Source organism: Oncorhynchus nerka, linkage group LG3, assembly GCF_034236695.1.
Source record: "Oncorhynchus nerka isolate Pitt River linkage group LG3, Oner_Uvic_2.0, whole genome shotgun sequence".
Lineage (NCBI taxonomy): Eukaryota > Metazoa > Chordata > Actinopteri > Salmoniformes > Salmonidae > Oncorhynchus > Oncorhynchus nerka.
In genome coordinates, this window is record NC_088398.1 from 7,805,226 (window position 1) to 7,814,984 (window position 9,759).

Sequence of the window (9,759 nt, forward strand, 5' to 3'; positions counted from 1 at the left end):
AACGCATGATTCGAACTTTACCTCCTTTGGGGAATTGCAGCGATGAGACAAGATTGAAAAAGGGATAAAATGCAAAAAAATATGTGGATCTAGTAAAGTAAAAGCAGAGGGATGATAAAACTCTGAAATAATACATTGGATATCACTCCACACACATATTGAAACTGTTTATAAAAAATGTATATTACAAAGGAGTATAATTATATAATACATTTTTATTAAAAAACGAGTCATGGTTCTTGAACAAGAAACATGAGATTACAGGTCAACTCTTTTTGCCTTGATCACCCTTTGACCTTTCTACCCTTTCCATGATCTTCTGGCATTTCCACTGATTCTGGAATCCTTTCCTTAGGCACATTTCCACAACTGGATTGTGTATAGGTCGGAGAGAATGGGATGGGAGAGAGATACACAGATTGGTGACTTTGAGAGATTCCACTGTAACAGGCATTGTAGAAACGCTTCAATGTACTGCTGTTAGTGTTACAGAAACACAGGACTACTTACAGGCCTTCCTGGGCTTGCGGTAGGATTTGGCAGACTCCTGGCAGAGGCAGCCTCCACTCAAACCCTCTCTCCTCCTCCCTGAGTGACACAAAGTAAACTGCTGTATTAGTCTGAGTGCCATTCAGTTTCTGCAAACTAATTGACATCCAAAAATATTACTATCATGGGCGGTCAGAAACAGACTGACAAGCAGGCTAGGATTGTATCCACTTACTGGACAAATAGCAATGACTTCCTAATAACGCACCCTTACAGTCAAACAGTCTGTCATGGTGTCTGTGGGGGGGTTGATCTGGTCTCCAATTCTCCCTGGGTCCTCCACTGTAGTGGCACTGACACCTGAACTTTGAACATCAGTTCAGGAACCCCTTGGTAGAGAGGATAAGAGAGAGGTTGATCAGAATGGATATGTACAGTGCACTTGGAAAGTATTCAGACCCCTTGACATTTTTGACATTTTGTTACGTTACAGCCATATTCTAAAATGGATTCAATAATTTTTCCCTCATCAATCTGCACACAATACCCCATAATGACAAAACTGTTTTTTAAAGATTTGTTTTCAAATGTATAAAAAAAACAATTTAAATATCACATTTACATAAGTATTCAAACCATTTACTCAGTCATTTGTTGAAGCACCTTTGGCATCGATTTCAGCCTTGAATCTGGTTGGGTATGACGCTGCAATCTTGGCACAGCTGTATGTGGGGAGTTTCTCCCATTCTTTTCTGCAGATCATCAAGCTCTGTCAGGTTGGATGGGGAGCGTCACTGCACAGCTATTTTCAGGTCTCTCCAGAGATGTTTGATCAGGTTCAAGTCCGGGTTCTGGCTGGGCCACTCAAGGACATTCAGAGACTTGTCCCAAAGCAACTTCGACATTATCTTGGCTGTGTGCTTAGGGTCGTTGTCCTGTTGGAAGGTGAACCTTTGCCCCAGTCTAAGGTCCTGAGCACTCTGGGGCAAGTTTTCATCAAGGATCTCTCTGTACTTTGCTCCGTTCATCTTTCCCTCGATCCTGACTAGTCTCCCAGTCCCTGCTGCTGAAAAACATCCCCAAAGCATGATGCTGCCACCCCCATGCTTCACCGTAGAGATGGTGCCAGGTTTCCTCCACATGTGACGCTAGGCATTCAGCCCAAAGATTTCAATCTTGGATTCATGAGACCAGAGAATCTTGTTTCTCATGGTCTGAAAGTCATTTAGGTGCTTTTTGGCAAACTCCAAGTGGGCTGTCATGTGCTTTTTACTGAGGAGTGGCTTCTGTCTGGCCACTACCATATGGGCCTGATTGGTGGAGTGCTGCCGAGATGGTTGTCCTTCTGGAAGGTTCTCCCATCTCCACAGAGGAACTCTGGAGCTCTGTCAGTGTTACGACTTCTGCCGAAGTCGTTGCCTCTCCTTGTTCAGGCGGTGCTCGGCGGTTGACGTCACCGGCCTTCTAGCCATCATTGATCCATTTTTCATTTTCCATTGGTTTTGTCTTGTCTTCCCACACACCTGTTTTCAATCCCATTCATTACCTGTTGTGTATTTAAATCTCTGTTTCCCCTCATGTCTTTGTCAGATATTGTTTTATGTCAAGTGTTGTTTTATGTTGTATAGGTGCGCGAGGGGTCCTCGTACCCATGTTCGTTTATGTATGTATATATTTAGTGTTTGGAGCATGTATTATATTAAAAGACTCCATTTAGACTCCGTTTGACTCTCCTGCGCCTGACTTCCCTGCCACCTATACACACACGACTCTGACAGTCAGAGACCATTGGGTTCTGGTCACCTCCCTGACCAAGGCCCTTTCCCCTGATTGCTTACTTTGGCAAGGCAGCCAGCTCTAGGAAGAGTCTTGGTGGTTCCAAATTTCTTCAATTTAACAATGATGGAGGCCACTGTGTTCTTGGGGACCTTCAATGCTGCAGACATTTTTGGTACCCTTGCCCAGATCTGTGCTTTGACACAATCCTGTCTCCGAGCTCTACGGACAATTATTTCAACCTCATGGCTTGGTTTTTGCTCTGATATGCACTGTCAACTGTGGGACCTTATATAGACTGATGTGTGCCTTTCCAAATCATGTCCAGTCAATTGAATTTACCACAGGTGAACTCAAATCAAGTTGTAGAAACATCTCAAGGATGATCAATGGGAACAAATCAAATCAAATGCAATTTGTCACATGCCAAAAACAACAGGTGTAGACCTTACCGTGAAAGGCTTACTTACAAGCCAACAATATACAGTGCATTGCAAAAGTATTCATCCCCCTTGACATTTTTCCTATTTTGTTGCATTACAACCTGTAATTTAAATAGATTTTTATTTGGATTTCATGTAGTGGACATACACAAAATAGTCCAAATTGGTGAAGTGAAATTTTAAAAAATTACTTGTTTCAGAAATTACAAAAATTAAAAACGGAAAAGTGGTGCGTGCATGTGTATCCACCCCCTTTGCTATGAAGCCCCTAAATAAGATCTGGTGCAACCAATTACCTTCAGAAGTCACATAATTAGTTAGATTGCACACAGGTGTACTTTATTTAAGTGTCACATGATCTGTCACTTGATCTCAGTATATATACACCTGTTTTGAAAGGCCCCCGAGTCTGCAACAACACTAAGCAAGGGGTACCACCAAGCAAGCAGCACCATGAAGACCAAGGAGCTCTCCAAATAGGTCAGGGAAAAGTTGTGGAGAAGTTCAGATCAGGGTTGGTTATAGAAATATCAGAAACTTTGAACATCCCACGGGGCACCATTAAATCCATTATTAATTGTAAGTCGTCTGCTAAATGACTTAAATGTAAATGTAAATGATTAAAAAATTGGAAAGAATATGGAACCCCCAAAAAAAGGGAGAGGACCGCCTACCAAAACTCACGGACCAGGCAAGGAGAGCATTAATCCGAGAGCCAACAAGGAGACCAAAGATAACCCTGAAGGAGCTGCAAAGCTCCACAGCGGAGATTGGAGTATCTGTCCATAGGAACACTTAAAGCCGTACATTCCACAGAGCTGGGCTTTACGGAAGTGTGGCCAGAAGATTGCTTAAAGAAAAAATTAAGCAAACACTTTTGGTGTTTGTCAAAAGGCATGTGTGAGACTCCCCAAACATATGGAAAATGGTACTCTGGTCAGATGAGACTAAAATTGAGCTTTTTGGCCATCAAGGAAAACGTTATGTCTGGGACAAACCCAACACCTCTCAACACCCCGAGAACTTCGTCGTGGCAGCATCATGCTGTGGGGATGTTTTCATCTGCTGGGACTGGGAAACTGGTCAGAATTTAAGGAATGATGGATGGTGCTAAATACAGGGAAATTCTTGAGGGAAATCTGTTTCAGTCTTTCAGAGATTTGAGACTGGGACGGAGGTTCACCTTCCAGCAGGACAATGACCCTAAGCATACTGCTAAAGAAACACTCGAATGGTTTAAGGGAAAACATTTAAATATCTTGGAATGGCTTAGTCAAAGCCCAGACCTCAATCCAATGGAGATTCTGTGGTATGACTTAAAGATTGCTGTACACCAGCGGAACCCATCCAACTTGAAGGAGTTGGAGCAGTTTTGCCTTGAAGAATGGGAAGAAATCCCAGAGGCTAGATGTGCCAAGCTTATAGAGACATACCCCAAGAGACTTGCAGCTGTAATTGCTGCAAAAGGTGGCTCCACAAAGTATTGACTTTGGGGGGTGAATAGTTATCCATGTCCATTTTTTTGTCATATTTCTTATTTGTTTCACAAGAAAAAATATCTTGCATCTTCAAAGTGGTAGGTATGTTGTGTAAATCGAATGATACAACCCCCCCAAAAAAACTATTTTAATTCAAGGTTGTAAGGCAACAAAATAGGAAAAATAACAAGGGGGTGAATACTTTCGCAAGACACTGTACTTAAAGAAACAGAGTTAAGAAAATATTTACTAAATAAACTAAAGTAAAAAAATATATTTATCAAAAAGTAAGACATGAAAATTAGGTAACAATAACAAAGCTATATACTGAGGGTACCGGTACTGAGTAAATGTGCTGGTTTATAGGTTAGTCGAGGTAATTTGTAAAGGGACTATGCATGGATAATAAACAGCGAGTAGCAGCAGTGTAAAAACAAAGGGTGTGGGGGGGTCAATGTAAATAGACCGGGTGACCACTTGGTTAATAAATCCTCTTTGGGCTGAGATCCCGCTAACGGGATCGATATGACAACAGCCAGTGAAATTTCAGGGCGCCAAATTCAAACAACAGAAATCTCGTAATTAAAATTCCTCAAACATATTCCTTCGACATTTATGATGAGTATTTATGTAAATTGATGTGGCTCTCTGCAAAATCACCAGATGTTTTTGGAACTACTGAACATAACATTCCAATGTAAACTGAGATTTTTGGATATAAATATGAAATTTATTGAACAAAACATACATGTATTGTGTAACATGAAGTCCTATGAGTGCCATCTGATGAAGATCATCAAAGGTTAGTGATTCATTTTATCTCTATTTCTGCTTTTTGTGACTCCTCTCTTTGGCTGGAAAATGGCTGTATGTTTTTTTGTGACTAGGCGCTAACCTAACATAATGGTGTATGGTGTGCTTTCGCTGTCAAGCCTTTTTTAAATCTGACATGATGGCTAGATTAACAAGAAGTTAAGCTTTAATTTGTTGTGTTATACTTGTATGAAAGTTAAATATTTAAAAATAAAAATAATAATAATTTTGTGCTCTGCCATTTCAGTGGATGTTGTCGAGGGGTTCCGCTAGCAGAACATTAACCATAACATTAATGTTTGTAAAGGGGATTTTCCAGGTGAACAAAAGGGAGATATAAAATATTAATTTAAATAATTTCATTTTATTACAAGAATTCAGGGAGAACATCTCCAGAGCAGAAGCCAAGAGAAATGTCTAACAAGATTCTCTGAGAGGGCACTTATATATTAATCCCGCAGCACTGAGTGTTGAGTAAACACCAGCCCGAGAGGCTTGTAGGAAGTCACAACACCAGCTGCTACAGAATCACAGTGTCACAGATACATTATCAGTGTGTCCTCTGCGAAGTCTTTCAGCAAACTTTAACCATAACATTCAACACTGGCAGACATTTGATTCTGGCAGTTGAACAGGTCAAAGGAAGGAACATCAGTACTTAGTAACAGTGAATCACATACAGGAAAATGATAAACCGTTGTAATGGGAAATGTTTGAAGTCACGTGGTAGAAAAGAGGAAGAAAAACCCACCAGTACGAGAGTGTAAGCCTTCGGCAGCTTGTCCTTGATGAGTTGGACTATGGCCATAATGCCTCCACAGATCTGTTCTGCAGTGTGACTGTGATTATGGGTGCCCACCCACAGCACTACAACCTGGTGGAGGCAGAGGCACAAACATCAACTTGGTGGGCAGTTTCATTCATACCACTTCATTTAAAAGCATTTTCAATGATTGATACTGAAAGTGCTTTTTGGCCTGGGAACAGGCTTGAGACCATGGATCTGTGCAGCCATTAGGGTTTAAATCTGAACAATGAGTAGTGTATGATCAACTCTAATGTAATGTACTAACGTGTTGTCTTTGTGTATATATACCTTTGGGCTGATGTGGGCCAACTCTCCATTGCTCAATCTCCACAAGGCATTATATGTTGTGTCACCTCCCACCCCAAAGTTGAGAGTGTGAAGAACATCTGACAAAGACACATCAACACAACATTAGTATATCAGCTAGAATAACATAGCAGCTGTTACTCAGTCGTGCAACTAGTTACCACCAGTGGTAAAGAGCACCACAGTCAGACAGAAAAATCTGAATGTTCTATCAAAGTGAGAACAATTAGTTTCCCTGGCTGATGTTGCTGCTACTTAGAAATACATGAAAGCTCTAAATACATCTCTTTATGAAAAGGCATCCACTGGTCAACAAACTCAATGTATTACAAACGCTGATGGTAGCCAGATAATCCCAATAATATAGGCAGTTTAGTAAACGATGCCCCCCTCTGGTATGTCCTATTGCAAACTGGTTGTTTACCTGTTTATACTCAAATACACTAAAAATATTTGACTTACTAAGTCAAAGACTAAATTAACTGCAATACACTGGTCTCAAATATATTAGCATACACAGAACCCACGGCCGACCCATTGTACAATTATATAATTTTATAACTTGTCCCATTGGGGCGTGGCTCATGGAGTGCTCTTTGAAATAAATTCTCCTCACATCTTCGTATTCCTCCAGATCGAGTTACAATATATCACCACACTTTCTTCTATGATATCATGGCGTTCTGAAAACAAATGTTTAAAGTGCATGGTGCCACTTACCGTGCTGGAATGTACGATCAATCACGTTCTGCCCAATTCTGTACTACCATTCAAATAAAATACCCAAAAAATCTGTACTAACTTCTACCACACCCTCCCCCTTCCCCAAAAAACCCTCCCCAATCCCCCTACCCCATTAAACTATATCACGCTGAAATGCTCCATCCTTAGGATTGTTCAGCATGTCAACAACCATTTCATCATTTCAATACTACTTAGGCGTTTCCACATGAACCTGGTGATGAGATAGATTACTCCCTTGGTCTTGTATGAGATGATACCCCTAACAGGGATTTTTCTACCTGTATGCAGGTGTCTGAAGAAGGATGTTTTTAATAGTGCTATTGCATTGTGCGCATGAGCCACATTTGTAGATCCCATTTGGAATGGGTGTCATTTTGTATACAAAACAAATGTTACTATGTGAATGAATGTCGCCGACAACCATCTAAAGGTAACTTCTATCGCAAACTGAATTAAGACCCTAGAATTCCAACATTCATTAATATCACATCCACAGTGGAAAGTTGTTTGGAATCAGGACAAATCACCAAAAAATAAGTGGAATTTCTGTGTCAAATTTCCTAAGATACCAACTTTTTATACAGCCTCTAAAATACACAAACAAGTGTCTCCTCCTCCAGGTAGACCCATTGTAGCCGCAATCGACTCTCTGACATCCAACATTTCTACATTTGTGGATTACCACATTAAACCGATGGTTGAGAATCTCCCATCTTATGTCAAAGACACCAGTCACATGATCTCATTGATAGAGGGCTTAGGAAGGATACTAGAGGGCACCCTGCTGGCCACTTTTGATGTGGAGAGCTTGTACACTAACATCCCACACACTGGAGGCTTGCAGGTGCTACAACACGTCCTTCAGCAGAGAGACTCTACCCTTGCTCCATCCAATGATTGCATATTACAAATTACTGAACTGATATTATCCAATAACTACTTTGTATTTGAGTCAGACTTTTTCCTTCAAATTCAGGGTGTAGCCATGGGCTCCCCTTTTTTCCCCAACTATGCAAACATGTATGTGGGACCATTTGAGGAAGCACTCCTTTACAAAACAGAGACAAACCCCCACTTTCTCAAATCCTCCTATGGAAGAGATACATAGATGATGTCTTTGTGCTCTGGGAAGGAAGTCAGCAGGAACTAAATTAATTCCAAACTATAGTAAACAAGGGCTCTGAATACCTCAAATTCACCATGCAGACTGATGAGAGAAAAATAAACTACCTGGATCATCAAAGAGAATGATGCATTACACACAGACTTACACACAAAGCCCACAGACACAATGCCTTGCTATGTGTGGATAGTATGCATCCCCTTCCCCTCAAGAATGGTCTACCAAATAGCCAGTTATGAATATGGTTCAACGAATCTGTGGCCACCAGACAGATTTTGACAGATAAGACAAAAAAAGACAGATAAATAAAAAATGAGAGGCTACAAGGATAAAACTCTTGATGCTGCAATTATGAAAATATCTCAAAACCAAGAGAGGAGTTACTAAAAACTCAATAAAAGAAGAAAAACAACGCAACCGTCTTTTGCACCAAGTACACCAAGGGTTCAGAGAAAATGAAAGCAATCCTTAAAAAGCACTGGCATATTCTGCAATCAGACAAAAAAAATGCACACCTCTTCAAGGAACCCCCACTGGTGGTCTATAAGCTGGTCACAATATTGGAGATAGCTTGCTGAGCTTTGACCTGCCTCCTGAGCCCACTCAGACACTCACTCCAAATGGGATCTACAAATGTGGCTCATGCACACAGTGCAATAGCACTATAAAAACATCCTTCTTCAGACACCCACATACAGGCTGAAAAATCCCTGTTTTACAGCTCTAGCAGCGCACAAATTTGACTAACTGACTTGTTGGAAAAGTGGCATCCTATGACTGTGCCATGTTGAAAGTATCTGCGCTCTTCAGTAAGGCCATTCTACTGCTAATGTTTGTATATGAACATTGCATGTCTCTGTGCTTGTCACTGATTCCTCCGGAACTTTTATCACGCACACCAGTCCCCTATTCCCACGGATTAGTATTTGTATATATGTGCCCTTTGGTTTCCATTGGGGGTCGATTATTGTTACAATGTCTGTTGGTGCGTGTGAGTACCTGTGCTGTGTGTTTTGGGCTTTCGTGCCCTTCTGGATTGGGCAGATGATTACAGGTCTTGTCCCTTGTGTTAATCATTGTGCGTGTTTGTTATTTAATCAAGGTACTCCTTTTTGTTTTGGGTTTCTACCCTGTGTGTTTTGTTACGTGTTTGTTTGGTCTTCGTACCGTGCCCTTTCATAACACGCATTTATGCGCCTGTCTCCCGATCCTTCATACCAATGTGACAGTGCTCAATTTTATACACCTGTCAGCCATGGGTGTGGCCTCATACACTAATTTGAAGGGGTGTCCACCTACTTTTGTATATATAGTGTAGCAAGAAGTAAGACAAAGACAAAACATTTGACAATAACAAGGAGTCTTGAATCAGCGCACATTAGCAAAATAAAAGTGTAATCTACAATGTCGCTAACTATCCAAAAAATGCAGTTGGGGTGAACACTAATCAATGAAGCTACTTGTGTGTGTAGCTATTCAACAATAGCAGCAATCTGAGTAAAATAGCACATTTAATTGGCACCATTTCCTCATCAAGTGGCACGTGCAGTTTGACTATCTAGCTAGCCAGTGCGAACTAACTGTATACAGAGTAACGTAGTAGCTAACTAAACTTCCATAAGCAATCTTGCAATTAACATCACAACAATAAAAGTTTTTAGTTGGCAAGATGTAAAATTGTCACTATTTGATTGTGATATTTAATATTTTGTATAGTCTGTATTAATTCGAAGAAGCTGAGCAGCTATCATGGTTTGTATCGGTGACTTGCTCTGTTAT